Consider the following 21,202-nt stretch of genomic DNA (forward strand, 5'->3'; position numbering starts at 1 on the left):
AGAATTCCACCTACACATCTCAATAAATAGAATGACAACCATTTAATTTATTTTTCTATTTATGCCACCTATGCACCTTGAAAATAGAATATCCTCTTTTCTCCTTTTTTCAATTTTTTAAAATTTCCCTCTAATTTTCATCACTTTCTCTCTCCTCTAGTTTTTTAAATATTTTTTTAAATAATTTTTTTCTTTCTTTATTTTCTAATCCAAGATGCTTTTGCATCAATTTTTATCATATTTCATGCGAGAACTACTCATAGTTGTAGAATCTATATGTAAAACTGGCAAAGAAAATGACTTTATGTGCATGAAAAATAAGATCCAGGTCCTTCTTTTGGAGAAATTCAGACTAGACCAAAGGTATATGACTCCCCTCTATCATTCATATCCCATCCTTGAACATCTTTTCTAGGATCTGACAAAAGAAGATCACATAGCAATCCCGTATTTGGAACATCATGAGGTATGTCTCTTATTTGATCTAGGTTGTTTAGATTTAATGAAAGGCCTCCATGCATGCATAGAATCTTCTCATCTATTAGAGTAGCCATTGGAAAAAAATTAAAATAGTCAGTAAAAACTTTCCATAATATAACATTAATTTTGCATTTACACTCATTGTAGAATCCATATATATGGTTGATTGAGGCACACTCATGATTGCCTCTCAAAATGAAGAAATTCTCTAGGTATTTTATTTTTTTAGGCAAGAAAAAGGCATATTGTCTCTAGAGTTTTCTTTTCATAGTCCACATTGTCCCCTAAGAATAGATAATTGGCTTGAGGTGATAAACCACCATACTCAAAAAGTCTTAAAATATTAGAGTACTTCCCATGAATGTCACCTTCAAAATAACCCACAAGAAAAATGTTTAGAAAAATAAAAACTTGAGAAAATATCACTAATACTCTTCTCAGTCGATAAATTTATAATATAATAACATAACATATATAATTTACCATGCAAGATGACTAGATCTCTTGTAAAACTAAAGGTCTAGAGTTTGTATTTCCTTTCAATTAGTATCTTGAACATCTATTTCCTCCCTAACAAATGCTTTGATTTATTTCCCTTTCTTGGCAAGGTAGGTTTGATCAAACATGTAGTATCTTCACACTAGCAATGTGCAGGTATCTACAATCATCATAGATCCTTGACACTGTTTTATGAATTCTTCAAGAAATTATTTCCTCCTTGTAAAAGTGAGTTTTGCTAGCTACTTCATCCTCTTCAAGAAGATTATTGAGGTTCAAAAAGAGAAGGCCCATAGAAAACATAAAAAATAAACATAGGGAGGAAATCAAAGAATTTGGTGATTGATTATAACTTTTGGGAACAATTCATGTATGTGAGTTATGTTGCCAATTTGGGTTTAGTGACAAGTTTGGGTATGAGAATCTGGTTCATGGATTTCTGAAAAAAAACTCCCATAATGATTTATAAGGGCTCCTGTGTGTATATATATATAAATATATATATGAACAAAAAAAATGGAATACACATAGTTATAAAACTAATTCATTTCATAGTATGAATCTATGATGCTTGATCATTGATCAATGTCAAATCTCAAAAATTAACAATAAAATTTTAAATACTTGACCATTGATTTATGTTTATGATTCTAAAGAATTTGATTTGATTCAGACTCAAATCCAATTTGTGGCCTAGATACACAAATTTGGTAACAGGGTGTATATCATTTCATCTTATTGTCCCTACAGTTAAGAATAATTTGTTACAAAAATATTCATAGTCCACCCTTGGAGAGATTTATGAGACATTTAAAATCATGTTTAGTATATTAGAGCATTGATAACATGTTAAATACCCAACAAAAGCATTCCTAATGATCGTGTTTTTTAGTTATCTCATACATCTAGCATCATACAGTATGGAACCCAAGTTTATAATCCATAGTCTTGAAAGAGTTTTTTATTTTGATCATGAATATTTGGAAGAGTTGATCAAGGCATTAAAAATTTATACATCACATAGATTGAGAGAAGAGTGGATCAAGTTTGTTGATCTTACTATCTATCTCATGGTCAATGGATACATATTCACTTGCCCAGATGGACCAATTATTAGATGATAGAAACTACAATGTAACACAATGATCTATTAGAAGAAGCTATTTTAGTATCCCATAGGGACATGTTCCCCTCTCCCCAAGCCACAAAAAAAAAACCTATGACCCCTATAGGAGGACATTTTTGAGACTTGGGAACTTGGGGGAAATGTCTCCCCACAACACCACCACTTCCAACACCCCTGTTAGGGATACCACCAAGTAAATTAATATATAGGACATGCCATTAAATACTAAATGTAAACTATAAATTTTTGAAAAATAGTTGGCCTTTTATGGCCCTTAAGATTTCACTTGATCTATATTTTACATGCACTGGTCCTGGTAGAGCTAGAGACCCTGCCCAAAAATATGTCATACAAGGGATGATATGAAGGATATTTGTTTGCATGAAATTCACACATACCATCTCATGAGAATCACTCAAAGTGTTTCCAATCCCTATACCAATACCACTAAAGTAATAAAAAGGGGTGGATATTCAATTTGCATTGGTAAAAGACACAAAATTGCACTATGAGAAGACAAGGGCAGCCATATAACATCCATAACTAAGGGTTATGCTCCTCAAGTGCAAACAAAATTAGATGAACATATGACACATAAATTCATAGTAGGTCAAGTACTCCCTTCCTGATTATATGCATACAAAGAATATTGACCTCTAGTTCATCCACTTCTAATAGAGTGTCATCACCTACAAGTACACACACACCACAACATTTTGTACTCAAAAATAGATCTAGAGGACAACTGTTACTAGAATCTACAAGGTGGGGTAGAGAGCAGAAAGAACATGATAGCTATTACATATTCTTATTTTTTCACTTCAAGGATATTCCTTTTAATGTGCCAAATAGTTCTTATTGGGAGAGCTTGATAATGGCTTTGGCAATTATTGGAAAAAAGGCTACAAGGTGCCTTCTTGTAAAGATTTCACTAAGGTTACTTAAAATGATAATTTATGTTGAACATTAGGATCATTAATTTATAGTAATTTATGTTGAATATAGACTATTTTGTGTTTATAAATGAAATCTTGTTCTTTGACTTTGTACTTGTAGGTTTCTTTAAGCACTGACTAATCTCCTTGCAAAAATGCACTAAAGAGAAAAAAAAAAGCCAGATATTTTTTTGGTCAAATTCACAAAAGTGCAATGATTTTTTTTCAAACTTTTGTGTGGTTTTCAATTACAAAATCTGCTAATCATAAAGGTCAAATGCTTAAATTTTCAAAAAAATATAGTGTGTTTATGTGTTTTTCAAATTTGGTCAATGTACAATTTGCAGGGAGGATATCCGCTTACAACTAAATGAACAAGGTTGATAGTAGAAGAACACAAGAAGAAATAAAATAAATATGGTTGCATTATTCATTTAAATGGGTGGATGGATGGGGAAAAATCATACCATTGTCCATTTTTTGGTAGCTTTAAATTTTGAGTTAAATTTTTAAAAACCAATTAAAGTCTCTTAATAAATAAAAATGCAAAACCATTATTTCTGATGTTGAAGGAAGTTGCCATCATGGTCATAGATAATGTGGTACCAATTGTAACTTATATTGTAGTATCATATCTGATGGTCTATAAATTATCCAAGATAAGTATAACACCTTTTTGATACCTTGTGCAACACATTTTTAATGACCTTTTGGAGGACATTGCCAAACTTGATTGGGTGAGACTAGTTGTAGATGATGACAATAGCATATCAAAACTTATCTACAATTGCGCTTGGGTGGGAATCCTTGAAGTATTATTGATGGTAGAAGGATCCTAGGATTTGATCCAAGAAGTTGACAATTAGTCCCTGAGTAAGATATGTGAATGTTTATCCACTTTTATTGTCATCATTCATGTAGTCCATTGTTGATGGATCAAGTTGCTTATTCCCTTGAGGAAATTTTGGTATCTTATCCCAATATTTGTGCATAGTGTTAGAGATATTTGGCCATTGGTTATACATTGGAAAAAAATGATTTTCATTGTTAATCAACATCAAGAAAATTCTTGAGTATTACACCCAGATCTAGAGGCTAATCAACATCTTTTGTTGCAATATTTTAGGACTAATTGATGAAACTATGAGGATAGCTAGATCTTACTATCAAATCAACCATTATAGGAAAATTACTTCTACAAACCATTTTTACTATCTAGGGAGGTTGTTTCTTGTTGTAGGCATGTATTAATTTCAAAAAATCTAGTCACTCCTATACATTTCCATTACATTCAACCTTCAATCACAATCACCTAAGTCTGATCAGCTAGCATAGCCCAAATTTTGAATATTATCATGTCTAACTTGAGACATTTAGTCTAGGATTCATGGTGAATGGTATTTAAGAATATGTTGGGATGTGAACTAGGAACATGTTTTGATGTGAACCAGGAACATGTTGTCATGTGAATGTTGATATGCACTTGTTGTTGAGAAGAGTTAGGAATTTAGTATGCAGAGAAAAGTCTCTATGAGAGTTGAGTAACCATAGAAGGTCTTGTAAATGCATGAAGCATGAGCGATTGAGGGAGCCTTGATATTATTACTATTGTGGGAATTTGGTTAGTGTTTTGAGGAAGCCTATTGATTTGATAAGTTGTATCTCACTATGAACTTGAAAATTTATATTTTTAATTGATAGGACTTTGGATTAACCCATTGAACTATGCATCATTAGAGCCAATGTTCCACAAAGTTGTATGTTCAATAAGTACTGAAACTAACCCATTTCCATCATGAAGAAATTGCTTAATTATCTATGAGGGAGTTTCATTTATGTAATAAAACCTTTAGTTGTCTACTACCAGATAAATTATAGATTATTTGATAAAATTCTCAAAAAAAATATTATTTGGTACAATATTAGTACACACTTGTACTTTTTTGTTCATCATGATGCTAATGAAAACCATTATTAAACACATTGAGAAAAAAAAGGAGGTGCACTTTGTACCAAGAATCAAATTATATTAGTTGATGGATCTTTAAGGAATAATATGTATGCCTAAACAAGGCTAACTCAAGATATGCAATTAAGAGGAAAAATGGACATGTTGACAAAATAGTTATAATCTTATTTGATGGCATTCAAGAGAAATGATCTTTCTTATGTTTAGATATGTCCTAATTTTCTTAACTTATGGAATCTATTAGTGAAATAGGATCAATTAATATGTTTTGTAACTTGTAATAGCACTTGTGGAATTTTTATGTGTTTTCCAATTTACTATATGAATGAATATATATGTGATATAAAGAGGCATGTCTCTTGAAGAGACATTTCCCTTATATGTATTAACTTACATTAGTGATATTTATAACACAATTAATACACCCTTGATATATTACAATGATTATATAACAAGATATATACACACAATCTTAATATAAGTTAATTATTTCATATATAACATTTATCATATATTATTTATATATCTCATATATATAATATAATTTATCCAAAATAATTATAACATTAACACTCCCTCTTAATGAAGATGGATAAAACACATAGATATTACACCATAGGTAATATATCAAAAAATAAAATACATATAGGAAATCTTTGATCGGGAGATTTCTAGTATATGATATCATATATGTATTGGCCTATTAGAATATTAACACATGATATTCACCAATTAGTATTTGATATCATATTAGGTACCATGAGCATTGGCCTATCAAAATATCAATCAAATGATATTCACCAAGTACTCTAACTAATGGCCTATCAGAACATCAACTAAATGATATTCACTAAATACTCAATGCAGTAATGGCCTATCAAATATCAAGGAAAGATATTCACCAAGTACCTAAAATATATCTCTACAAACAAATTTTAGATAGTCAAATTAATGATATTGATTTATAAGATAAAGCCTTTCATGATTTATTTCAATATTAAAATGTAAATCATGATACAAGTTATTGTAAGGTCATCACCTTTCAATAACTTCTCCAAATACAAGTGATGTCATTTGAAAGTCGTCACTTCCTCATTATGTACAAAGGGGGTAGGCCCATTTAATCACATAGTCACAAGATATATTCATGAATTATAGTCCTCTTGGCTGCTCCAATTTACTGATTCCTTGGAGAATCCATCTTATTATAGTTTACTCCCTCTGAATCAATATGATGAAGACCACCAAAGGTTGAATAAATCATATCCTCTATCTAGTCCCTCTCTTTGTCCATGGTTTGCTCTAATAAACTATTATGCTCCTTGGTTCAAGAAGTATCCATCTATCTAGGATTTTTATGGTCTAGATATCCTTGGTTCACATGGAACTTCATTCCATGAATCATAGTCCATTTCATTGTGATAATTTTCTGATTAGTAAAAATACCATCTAAGCATAGTCTACTCCTTCTAAATCAATGTGATCGAGATCATTGAAGGTTTGAATTAAACATATTCTTTATCTCCATCTTTTAGGGTTGTCTTTAATGAAATATTAGTCTCCTAAGCTTCTCATCCAATAATGCTTTTGATAGAGTTTTAAGCTCCCTCTGAACTTGATATTAATCCTCATTTTCCTACAAGAACATTCTTAAAAGAAAAGATCAAAGAAAATATCTCTTATAATATCTAAAAATTAACTTTAAAGAATAAACATAGTTAGTTCTCAAGATAGTAATAACAAGAACTTATCTCTCTCCTTTTCTTGAGTTCTAATCATTCATTATTTCTTTGTTATAAAGATCCAATGTATCCTATATTCTCCTTTAACAAATATTTACATTTAAAATATTTTATAATGAATCTAAAGTATTATTCTTATAGGCTTTCATATCCTATATTTCGACTTTAAATAATTTATCAAGTATACTAACATATTAATTATGCTAAGAACTTAACACAATATATTATAGTATAATACTTACCCATACATAAACATTTTTTATGTAATCTTTAATACTTCTTGATTCATCCTCTTGATACTAATATTAATACTTCCTCTTCTTTATATATCCAATCCTTCTAGCAGTTGAACCTTCAAAATATATCAAGGTCTATCCATGGTTCATATCTTCATATAAAAAGATAATAGTGATATAGAGATTATCACTACCAATAATATTATGTCACATGAAAATTTTAAATTTAATCTAAATCATGGTAGTTATATGGATACATTAACACCTCCATACCCCATAATATGGAACCTCTTAATCTCCATGATGTTAATCCATAGGCTAACACAATATTATCAAAATTTCACTATTTCTTGTATAAGGACCATATTTCTTAATCACAAATAGATTCATTAAAAAAACAAATCATTATTTGAATGGATTTTATATCCATCACAGCCTTATATTTATAGACATGATACATTAAAATAAGAATAATAAATTGTAAGTCATACCTTCGAGAAGAGTGGGGTCTATCCCCTTTGGCATTATGTACCTGTCAACTCATCAACATTGTTAGTGTTTGGTGTTTGCCCCTCCATGTAACTTAAGACATGGTCGATCTAAAATTCCAATTGATTGACCATCTCCAACCTATAAATTAGTAAGAGAGGGAATCTTTGTCTCCTCCATCTTTAATGCTAGTAATAAATACATAATTGATGGTAACAATGACAACTAACCTAAACCTTGAGGCAGTTGATAGAATGATAGGAAAGTATTGAAGTAGCTTACAGATAAGTATTTTGTAAGAAATTTAAAATAATGTTACATTGAAATGTGTAGCTTAATTTGGATACATAAATCCCTCTATCAAGTTGTGTCTATAGAGAGTGATGTTTGTTCAGTCTTGGAGGTTGTATGCGTAAACTTGGAAGGTCCCTCTCTCATATGCACCAAATGTTACGTTCTCAACCCACAGTTAGAGAATCTTCTTCCAAATATGGCAGTATTAAGAGAAATATAATTAAATCACTCATGAATATATATATATATATATATTTAAGAACTCAAAGAATCATTGTGTCTAGTTTCATTTTACACTATAAAATGGCATGTACAAAAAAAATTTCAGGCCACCATGTAATATTTAGCATGATAATAGTTTGAGCCCACATATTCAAATACACCAAATAAGCCATCACTTTGCCCATTACAATTTTGGAAATGAAGGTTAACCAATAGATGTGAATAGTTTCTTTTCCCTTTGGAAGATTAATACAATGTTATATTCTTCAACTATTGATACTTCATATAACAACAAACATCTACAAATACACTAATAAAAGTCCCTGGCACAAAATAGGGAACTTAAATAATTCCATGTTGATTCTTGATTATATTAGACTATCTCTTATTTGTGTATGAGATATGGTGTGTGGCATGATTATTTCCATTCTAAGATTTATTAAAATAATAACTTAATCTCCTCTTTTAAATGTCTCATAATCAACCTATGCCTCCCAATATGACCATTCTTGGGAGACCCATTGACTAGCCATGCACTTCCATTTGTGTATAGTAAAAAATTTACAATAAAAAAAAACCAAGTTGATGTCTATTCTTGCATGATTGCCATCATGGTCAAATAGAGTCTTGTAGGTTTTACATGCTAATCCATTGGCATATACTAGTTCTAGTAGGTTGGTATCAAGGGGATCCATGAAGAAAGTTATTCCTACTCTGACCAAAATGGTACGACATAGGAATAGGGTTAGAATGTGCCCCAATCAAAGCTTGATTTTAGGCCATTAGTGAAGAGATATAGAGAACCCTTTGCCACACCTATAGATCAAAAAGAAAACTCTTAGTGCTCAACCAATTTTTCCCTACCACCATTGTAGAAAAATCTTTCTCTAGTGACTTCCCAACATAGATCATCATCCTCATTTTCAATGTGACTCAATCACATCTCAATATTTAACAAGTTTACAATCTTCAAAGTATGATGAAAGACTACATTTAACACAGAATCACCATCATAGTATTTTCCATCTCACTAGATGTGATAAAGGTCCCAAAGATTTAACATTCTCTGATACCATGCTAGTGAAATAAGATTGATTAATTTGTTCTATAACTTGTAATAGCAATTATAGAATTTTTATGTATTTTCCAAGTTACTATACAAATGAATATATATGTGATATAAAGAGGCATGTCTCTTGAAGAGACATTTCTCTGATATATATTAACTTGCATTAGTTATAGTTATAACACAAGTAATATACCCTCAATATATGATAATGATTATATAACAAGATATATTGATGAAGGGCCACACCACCCTCACAAACTCACAACCAAGATCACAACAATATGGAGACAAAGAGATGACAAAATGCTTCATAAAACATCCATTAATACTTGAAATTCATTGTCAAAATTCTTACAACATAAGAGAGCTTTCTCACTAGGTGCTTCCAACTAGCTTGCACACCAAGAGCTTCTACAAGAGGAGCTTACACTTCAAGAACTTTTACTTCCCAAACTTGATTACAAATAATCATAAGCCTTGCTTAAATAGGCACTTCTAACCCAATACATTACAAACACAACTAATGTGGGATAAAAGATAAATACAACTACCTTTAAATAAATATTAAATTCCCACCCAAATACAACTAAGCACCCAACAAATATTAAATACATGATTTATCAACAATCTTCTAGAATTCAACCTACACACCTCAATAAATGGAATGCCAACCATTTTCTTTTTTTTTTAATTCATGCCACCTATGCACCTTGAAAATAGGAATTTCTCTTTTTCTCATTTTTTTCTATTTTTATATTTATATTTATTTTTTCTTTCTATTTTTGTCACTTTCTCTCTCCACAAATTTTTTTAATTCTTATTTTTATTTTTTAAACATTGAAGATACCCACCTTTTTTTAATTTTTTCCTGATGCATGATGCTCTTACATCTGACTCCCATGGTAAAAAAAAATTTTGTAAATTTTTTTTTTTTTTCAGCTCTTCCAACACCTAGCTGGAACAAGTATCCGATGCTGATATATTTCTTTATTTCTTCTTTGCCAACACCTAGCTGGAACAAGTGTCTGCTACTAAAAATATTCCTCTGCAATGAACTTTGTCCAAGTATAACTCTCATCCTCATCCAATCTTGTTGAATTAATCACACTTGTAATAAACCCAACAACACCATACCAATCTTCCTTGCATACCACACATGACTAACAAGATCCTTAGGCAAACCATCATCAATATCTTTCAAACTCATCTCAAATTCAGCATCCCATAATTCATAGAAATTTACCTCTTTCACATCTTCATCTTTGATTTCTTCTTCCATGTCTTTAGCAAGTCATGCAACTGCTTCACTTGTTTGACTTCCAACCAAGGAATTGCATGCATCCTCTATTGCTCCAGTCTTCAAATCATCTTCATCTACTTTGGGCTCATGAATCTTGTCTTGATGCTCTTCCTCTTTTCTTTCATCTTCTTCAACTTCTGGTTCACAAATATTTTCCTCTTCATCCTCTTGCTCTTCTTTTGTACCGAATGTCTGATACTCCACTAGATCTTCTTTCTTTTCTACATTCAAGGAATTATCAACATCTCTTTTCTGGTGACATGCTCTTCGCTTCCACAACTCAGCTTCTAATTCATTCACTTGCTTCTGCAAATCTAAAAATATTTCTTCTTGCATTCTCTTTCTAAATCTCTCAAGTCTAGGAATCCTCAGAATCCATCCAATCAAAAAAGTCATCTTCTTCTTTCTCTTCTCCATACTCAAGTCTTTAGAAGAAAAATCTAATGCAACACAATAACCTTGCACAAATTGCCTCATAGTCAGTGATCTGTCTACACAATCAAGAACTTCTTGACAAACTTCACCCAACACAAGGTCCTGTGCAAACTGCCTCACTATCGATGATCTATCTTCATGCTCAGGAAATCTTGCTTTGATACCATTGATGAAGGGCCACACCACTGTTACAAACTCACAACCAAGATCACAAAAATATGGAGACAAAGAGATGAAAAAATGCTTCATAAAGCATCCATTAATACTTGAAATTCATTACAATATTCTCCAAATGTGAGAACTCAAAATTCTTACAACATAAGAGAGCTTCCTCATTAAGAGCTTCCAACTAGCTTGCATGCCAAGAGCTTCTACAAGGGGAGCTTATACTTCAAAAACTTTTACTTCCTGAACTTGATCACAAATAATCATAAGCCTTGCTTAAATAGCACTTCTAACCCAAGACATTACAAACACAACCAATGTGGGATAAAAGGTAAATAAAACTACCTTTAAATAAATATTCAATTCCCACCCAAATGCAACAAAGCACCCAACAAATATTAAATACATGATTTATCCACAATCTTCTAGAATTCCACCTACACACCTTGATAAATGGAATGCCAACTATTTTCTTAATTTTTTTATTCATGCCACCTATGCACCTTGAAAATAGGAATTTCTCTTTTTCTCATTTTTAAAAATTTTTTTAATTTTTTAAAAAAATTTCTTTCTATTTTCTTCACTTACTCTCTCCTCCACAATTTTTTAATTTTAATTTTAATTTTTTAAACTTTGAAGATGCCCACCTCTTCTTTTTTTTTTTTTTTTTTTTTTTTTTCTGATGCATGATGCTCCTACAATTGACTCCCATGGTAGGAATTTTTATTGTGCATATGGATTCACAAAAATGAAGTAGCCATTGCTGACAATTTTTTTTTGCTCTTCCAACACCTAGCTAGAACAAGTATCCAATGTCGATATATTTCCTTCTTTCTTCATTTCCAACACCTAGCTGGAACAAGTGTCTACTGCTGAAAATATTCTTCCGTAATGAACTCTATCCAAGTATAACTCTCATCCTCATCCAATCTTGTTGAATTAATCACACCTGTAATAAACCTAGCAACATCATACCAATCTTTCTTTACATACCACACATGACTAACAAGATCCTTAGGAAAACCATCATCAATATCTTTCAAACTAATCTCAAATTTAGCATCCCATAATTCGTAGAAATTTACCTCTTTCACATATTCATCTTTGATTTCTTCTTCCATGTCTTCAACAAGGCATGTAACTGCTTCACTTGTTTGACTTCCAACCAAGGAATTGCATGCATCCTCTATTGCTCCAGTCTTAAATCATCTTCATCTACTTTGGGCTCACGAATCTTGTCATCTTGATGCTCTTCTTGTTTGCTTTCATTTTCTTCAACTTCTAGTTCACAAATATTTTCCTCTTCATCCTCTTGCTCTTCTTTTGTACCACATGTTTGATACTCCACTGGATCTTCTTTCTTTTCCTCATCCAAGGAATTATCAACGTCTCTTTTTTGGTGACATGCTCTTTGTTTCCACAACTCAGCTTCTAATTCATTCACTTGCTTCTGCACATCTAAAAATATTTCTTCTTGCATTCTCTTTCTAAATCTCTCAAGTCTAGGAATCCTCAGAATCCATCCAATCACAAAAGTCATCTTCTTCTTTCTCTTCTTCATACTCAAGTCTTTAGAAGAGAAATCTCATGCAACACAAGAACCTCATGCAAACTACCTCATAGTCGGCAATCTATCTACACAATCAAGAACTTCTTGACAAACTTCACCCAACCCAAGGTCCTAGTGCAAATTGCTTCAGAGTCGACGATCTATCTGCACACTCAAGAACTCTCACTCTGATACTACTGATGAAGGGCCACACCACCCTTACAAACTCACAACCAAGATCACAACAATATGGAGACAAAGAGATGAAAAAATGCTTCATAAAACATCCATTAATGCTTGAAATTCATTACAGTATACTCCAAATGTGAGAACTTAAAATTCTTACAACATAAGAGAGATTCCTCACTAAGAGCTTCCAACTAGCTTGCACACCAAGAGCTTCTACAAGAGGAGCTTACACTTCAAGAGCTTACACTTCAAGAGCTTACACTTCAAGAACTTTTACTTCCTGAACTTGATTACAAATAATCATAAGCCTTGCTTAAATAGGCACTTCTAACCCAAGACATTACAAACACAACCAATGTGGGATAAAAGGTAAATACAACTACCTTTAAATAAATATTAAATTCTCACCCAAATACAACTAAGCACCCAACAAATATTAAATACATGATTTATCCACAATCTTCTAGAATTCCACCTACACACTTCAATAAATGGAATGCTAACTATTTTCTTATTTTTTATTCATGCCACCTATGCACCTTGAAAATAAGAATTTCTCTTTTTCTCATTTTTTTCTATTTTTTTATTTTAAAAAAATTTTCTTTCTATTTTCATCACTTTTTCTCTCCTCCACAATTTTTTCTTTTTTAAATTTAAAAAAAAAAAACTTTGAAGATGCCTTTTTTTTTTCTATACACACACACACACACACACACTCACTCTTATTATAAGTTAATTATTCCGTATATAATGTTTTTCTAATGGAGGTCATCCATAAACAAGTTTTAGGTACCTAATACAGGGCTACGCATGCCTAAAATCTCTTTAGCTAAGAGCCAAGGACTAAGGACCATCCACACTACCAAATTCACTAATGGCATGATCCTAGCCTCATCCCTTATGATGTCTTTGAGCCTTACAGTCAACAAGACTTGATCCTTGGTGGGCTCTTCATGATCCATTCAACTTCACCAATAGACCAAGGGCCCATTACCATATATAATATTTATCATATACTCTTACTATAAGTTAATTATTCCATATATAATATTTATCATATATTATTTATATATCTCATAAATAAAATATAATTTATCTGACATAATTAAAACATTAACAGAATCATTTTTTTATAATCCTTATTGCCTTGGATAGTCTTGGGTGATCTCTTGGAATATCTATATGCATTACCTTTATGAGAAAAACTTTCAAGGAATGAAAGTTATTTAAGAATCTATCTCCTTTGAACTTTAGGTTTAGGCAATAACTCGAGAAGGATGAGAGTTCCTAATTAGAATATCAAGGTTATGTGTTTGAGAGAGGTTCCATAAACGAGGTGGCACTTTGGTGCATGGTGTGTGATTAGAAAGTAGGTAGGAATGGTAGGCAATGCTCAAATAATAAGTATCCAATAGTAGAAAGGAAGATTTACAACTATAAATAGTGATATCAAATAATTAATACCAATAGAAAAGAGTTTTTAAAAGAAAAAGATGTAAGGTTCCAATACAAATTCTCACACTTGAACATATTCATGTTTGTCTTTTGTCATTAATCATTTTTTATAGAAATATATTGGTAATAAATCTAAGATGGGAAGCTTTTATCATTATGAAAAGGCTATGGACCGTGTTATAGAATCCATTCATTATTTTTTGATGAACAAAATATATCATATCGTGTCCTTTGAAGCCATTATGTTCCTTAGGAGTTTGACTATCCATGGGATTTATTTATTATTTTAAATATGTTTTCTATATCCACTACCTTATTTTAGAGAGGGATCCCAACAATAACTTGCTAAGATGAGAGTTTGGAGAAGTTAATAAGAGATATGTTGCAATGAAAAGGGATAAGCTAAGAGAGAAAATGGACAATGATTTCAAATAGGAAGGATAAGAGTTTGTGGTGGTAGGGAAATGATAATGAGAGTTAGTAGCATTTCATTTTAGAGAAAGGAGTTTTTAACATGAAACAAAAAATAAAAAGGTATACATACAAAATCCTTTGAGAAATAAATGATACCAAATTCAATGATGCTAGGTGCTAAGAGTGAGTACATGTATGCAAGCTAGTATAGGTTAAGAATAAGAGCCATGAATCTACTCAATATTCCTCCAAGTTTCCTTATTTTTGAATAGTTATAACAGGATTTGTGAACAAACCCTCACGACTAGGTCTACCACTAATAATTTTATAATAGATTTTCTAAAATTATAAAATTATGTCGATCTTCCTTGAGAAATCATGACTAGTCATGAAAGTGGGTTCATTATCATGCACAAGCATTAGTTTAAAATTATTCTAATAGAAGTCTAAAAGAACTAAAATGCATTGCAATTTGTACTAGTTTAAATGGAAGATTTTACAGTTAACCCTATTGTTTTGAACTTTTAACAAATATCAACATGGAAAGAGTATTACAAGAAGATTGTTTATTTGATTATACAACTAAAATATTGATTGATCTATATTAAATGATGAGTATATCTATACAAAATCCTCAGCAATACCATAAAATGATATTAAAATAAATAAAATATACCTAGTAAAGAGGTTATAGTAACCTTATTTCTCATTCAATCACTCCAACTTGTTATGAATAGAAGAAACAACCCTACTGTTGAATCCAAACAAACAATGGTGAATGGATTCTTGGTTAACATGAATATGTTTCATCTTGTGTAGAATGAGTTTTAGCTTAATGCCAATGAGTTTTAGTGTGCACATGAATGTTTTTTGGGTTATTTTTCTACCCAACCAAACCCTCTAAATGTTCTATAGTTATCATATTGATTAGAATTCAATGAAATATAAAATAGGTCTTTAAGTTTCTAAACTTAACATTAAAATAATCTCATGTAATTCCTTTTTTTAAAATTTAAGCAATGTTGATTCATATTAGTTATTGGTAAAAAGGAAAGAGTCTTATAAAATAATAATTTTAATAATAATTAAATTTCTCTTTTTTTTTTTTATCGAATTTTGATCTATTATTTTATTTAAAGAATGCATATTTAATATAATTAAAATTAATTGAAAAAATCTTTATAATTAATTATAGAAGGAACACATCAAATAATTCTAAAAGGAACCCATCGAATAAGTAGGAATCCATCAAATCATAAAAGAAATTTCATCAAATGATTAAAACATGTATTCAAATAACAACAAATTGGTTGGTTTATTTTTGACATTTTGAAGTATTGACACCATCCATTCAAGCCAATATCTCTCTAATTAAAAAAATGCCCATTCTTAAATATTTGATTTTTAATTTATTATTAATTATTATTTTTACTAATATTTAATAAGTATAATGACTTATGTGAATGACCCCACAATGGGATAATGTGTAACGAGCCTCATATATATGAAGTCTTATATTAAATTCTTAGTTGTGTTTGCATTAATGATTAGCGTCCATCAATTTACTGTTGATTAATGTTTCTGACCCACATGATAGTTATGCCATACAAATGAGTAATTATTAGTGACCAATTGTCCAGTCACTTATTGTGTCATTTATTTGATAGTTTATTTAGTTATTTTTTCTTAGGAAACTAATTATTAGTGACTTATTATCCAGTCACATCTATTTGATTGATTTTGTGATTTCACTTAGTGATCAAATTAGTCACTTATTTAGTCACCTATAGTCTTGAATTGCAAAGAAATAGTAGAATGTGACCAGTTTTAGTCACTTGACTAATGTATTTAGTGGTGTGACTAAAATATTTAGTCACATAGTCACATATTTTCCAAAAATGTACAAAGTGTAATATCACTAATTTTAGGCATACCTACCTTTGATCATCTATGAGATCTTAAGAATTTCAAAGATTTACTAGTTTCCTTTTCAACTCTTTCTTTATATTAAACATATAAAAAATATGTGATTTCACCTTCATGAACATAACAACTAGCATTATTGAATAATCATCAACAAACAATATGAAAAATTTTCACCATACTAACTGTCAACACCAATTGGACCACATATATCAACACCAATTGTAGGATATCATTTAAATACGTGTCTTTCTTGAAAAACTAGAGTTTGTTATCTTATCAAGACAACATTCTTTACACATAATATTTTCTAGAGTTTTTTTAGATTTGATAAGCCTCTTACTCTTTTCTATCTATTGATTTTCACCATATTTTTAAAGTTTACATGACAAAACCTTTTATGCCATAACCATACATATTCATATCTAGAAAATAATCATGTCTTGATTATAGGATCAAGATAGAATAAGTTACCTTTTTTAGTACCTGTGCTTCCTATACTTGTATTCTTTTTTATCATTTCTATCACTCTTACTTTTTTTAGGACATTTAGAAACAATGTGATCAACCCCACTACATTTGAAACAAATAAATGGCAGTTTACCTTTGTATTTACCTTTCCTCTTGACAAGATTTTTGCAAGAAATGCTTCAAGTTCATCCACATCATCCTTAGATTTGGATTCATTTTCTTCTTTACTTTTCTTTTCTTTCTTGGTGTATGCAATAAAATTAGTTTTCTAATAATAGAAAGAATAAGCTGAGCATTTACAAACTAATAACAAAGAACACAAATAGATTGATAAAGAAAAAAACCAAATAACAAAACATGCAAACCTTGTAGCTCTGCAACTTCCTTGATGTGTGGATAGGGTCATGATTATTTGATGCTTGAACAATGGGTGACTATGGATTGATGCATGGAAATATGAATATAACCAAATAAAACTTTAAAAATAATTAGCTCTCAAAATGGTATAATAATTCTACTTAGAAGGTGGATGATTTATGAGGAGAAAAGGGTTCAATTTTATAGGTAGTTGGGTGAGGAGGAGATAAGAATTTCTGATAGATAGTTAACTAAGTGAGTTATAAGATAGGCTTCAGTTGATTGAGATGGACTTCTATGTTTAGAGGTGGATGAGGGAGATGTGGCATGAGAGTGGACTTTGCCCTGAGTCAGAATGAATAAATCATGCCTTAATTCATGCAAGTGATCTAGAGAAGGATTATAGACATGGATGAGCGGGTGATGTATTTCAATTAAGGTGGGTGAGGAGGCTCACTTGGCTAGATGATGTGAGAGGTAGATAGATTTTTTAGAAAAAAGGTTGGTGGGTGAGATTAATTAAATAAATAGATTATTTAATTAAAATGAGAATTATTGGTGCATGAGATTTTAATTAAATAAATAAAAATTTTAATTAAATAAATAAAAATTTTAATTAAAAGAGAAATTATTGGTGGATGATATTTAATTAAATAAATAAATAAGTTAATTAAAAGAGGAATTATTGGTGCATGCAATTTACTTAAATAAATGAATTATTTAATTTAAAAATGGAATTATTAGTGCATGAGTCGAATTTGGGTAACTGCTGGTTTAGAGGATGAGTTTGTGTGTGTGTGTGGGGATTTAATTGATTAAATTAATTAAAAAGAGAGGGGTTTGGAGATTAAATTAAATGTGTTTTACATTTATTTAATTTAATAGAGGAAGGGGGATTTTATTAATACATAAGGCTATTGGATGTTTGTTAATTTATTAATTGGGCTACAATTAATTAATTAATCAAATTAATCAATTAGGGGTTAGTGCTAAAATAATTAAATAATAAATATTTAATTAAAATATACTTTATAAGATGACTAAATTTGATTACAAATCTATGTGATTAGATTTAAGTGTCTACATTTTGCTCCTCTTCAAAATAGTGTTGGTACAACACTATTTTGAAGATGTTTTTAAATAATAGACCACATAAATATGTTTAAAGAAACTAGGTTGCTCTAGTCTTGAAGAAATATTGTACTATGTGATGACCCCCTCGAGAAGGAAGTAGTGAGAGAAAATGAGACTAGCACTAGTAGAATTTCGGCAAATAAATGACCATGTGACTAAAAAAATTAGTCACAAGACCAAAACATTTAGTCACATGACTAAAAGTAGTCAAATTCTAGTAATGCTTTATAATTTCTAAGTGATTAAATAAATGACTAATTTGATCATCAAATAAAATCATAAGCTTAGACAATGATTACTGACCAAATAAATGATCAAATAAATGATTAAATAATTGATCACTAATAATTTGTCAGCCAAACAAATTACTAAATGAATTATCAATGATTTTTTTAATCATATTAATATATTCTTTTAAGTTTTTTATAAATTTTATTACTCATTGATGGAAGTTTTGATGTATTAATACATCAATATCAATAAATTTCCTCAAATGTCCTCTCACCTAATATTGAACATTAAATTAACTTAAAATCACCCCAATCTACACTAAAGCTCCTCAAAATCTATCTATGAATTCCTAAAGAAAGTAAAAATCCTACATGCATTCAAAAGAAAACTCCAATTCTATCTTTTCAAATAAAAAAGATTAATTATCAATTAACTATTTTGTAATCTTAACTTATAATTTCTATCAATAACATAATTGTTTTTATAACAAAAATAAGGGGGGGCTGATTTGAACCATCAAGAGCTAACATAGAGTGATGGATGAAATTCTTAAATTTTGAATTTGTGAATGTCTTTTCTCTATTTTTTTGGTATAATAAGAGCAAAATACATTATTTTTTATGCATTATTTTATTTTCTAAAATAAACATTTTAATAATTACTATATTATAATAAATTAATTTAATTTACTTATAAAATTATATCTAATATACAACAAATGCATTATATGTTTAATATTAGCTGAATAAAGTATTCTATTTATTATAATAATAATTATAATAAAGATAAATAATATTTAAAGATTTATAATAATATAATTTTTATATTATATATATATATAACTAATACTAATTTTTTAATAATTATAATATTATTGTATTGAATTCATTTTTTCTCTCTTATTAGACTTCATTATTTTAAAGTTTTAAGGTTGATTTTTAATGCAATCTTATTATACATTTTAATTCTTTAATTTTTTACAATAGATTATTTTTACTTTAAATATTTAATTACAAATATTGATTCTAATTATTATAGTCATTAAAATCCCCTTATCTCTCCATGCATTATGCCTCCTTTCACACTTATGTGTCTATATGTCTTATTTCTCCTAAAACTTTTTCTCTCCATATCTTCTTCTCTCTTAATGTTATCTCTGCATTTTTTTTTGAACTCTTTGTCATTCCATTGATCTACTTATGTTAGCTTAGTCAAGGACCTCTTTGTCTCTCACTGACATGGATCCTTTAATAACATCTAAGTGCCTTTGGTGAATCATCACACCTAAGACCGTAGTAACTCAATCAATATATTGCTTATTTGAGCATGATTTTCTCCTTTGAAAGCATTTCGTTGCATGTTTCCATGATTTAAGGGGATTCAAACAAAGATCATTGTTTCAATTTGCAATGACAATATTATTGTTACACTATAAGATCAATAATAATATATAACATATATTTATTATAATTTAAAATATATTATATATAATATAGTTCCTTTTGTTATATATGCATCATTAAAATTTATATTTTATTTTTTTTAAAAGTAAATAAAATAAATTATAAATAATAATTAATTTTTTAATAATATAAATTAAATAAAAAATTTAAACTATGATAGTTGAATTGAGTGTGACAAAGAAGATATATATATATATATATCTTGGCTATATTGCTTAAATATATTATACATATTAACTAAGATAGAAAAAATATAAAAATAACATTAGAGTAATTGGGGGAAGTGCATTTTTGTGATCTCCTATTATTTTTTAGATCAATATCGCCAGAGAAGGAATTGAAACCTAAATTTTTTGGCGCAAATACCAACTAAGAAAAGCAATTGGAGACAGATTTGGATCAATGGAAAGCTCCTTTGATTTGCATATTTCTAAAATCAGATTGCAGAAATATCTTTGATAAAAAAATTATGCCCTTTAAATTCATTTTGTGGATCATAACATATGGGGTATGATCTGCATAATTTTTTTTGTCTGCGATATGATCTAAGTAATGGGCTAGGGAATAAGAAATCAAAATTACTGAAGGAAGTGACAGGAGAATTTGTAATGGATATCGAGCAAAGACAATGCAGATGGTGATGTCGCCTCCTCAATAGCTTTAAAACTAAAATCTATATTAAGAAGGTATGACTCGTCTCTATTTTTTAACTTTTTGATTTGTAAGTTATGTGCAAATTTTGCTAAGATGGCTTGTGCATTGTCCGTAAAAAGCACATAGCGTTGGCTGGAAAAGGCATTTACAATTTGGCAAACATTAGGAGAAGATTCCACTATCCACCTATTCCATGTCGCTTATATTTTCTTGGTTGTACTATATATTGATGGTGTGCCCTTCTATTTTTCTTTCTTGTTATTACCTCTATTATAAATTTTGCATGGCCCAAATTGGTGGAACTGTCACCATAAATCAATTATTATAGCCACATAGTAGCATGGTCGGCCTTGTGGAAGGAAACATGAATGAGTCCTCGAACAGCCATTCCATCGTGTCCAG

The 21,202-nt window shown here is 29.9% G+C and overlaps 1 pseudogene; it reads right to left on the reverse strand.

Moving 5' to 3' along the window:
• Positions 1-253: 253 nt before the first annotated feature.
• The window catches only part of LOC149563170 (serine/threonine-protein phosphatase PP1-like), a 70,733-nt pseudogene continuing 49,784 nt past the window's right edge, over positions 254-21,202 (reverse strand).

Source organism: Cupressus sempervirens, chromosome 4 (assembly GCF_028749045.1).
Source record: "Cupressus sempervirens isolate cs-2001-9-10 chromosome 4, ASM2874904v1, whole genome shotgun sequence".
In the NCBI taxonomy this organism is placed as follows: Eukaryota; Viridiplantae; Streptophyta; class Pinopsida; order Cupressales; family Cupressaceae; genus Cupressus; species Cupressus sempervirens.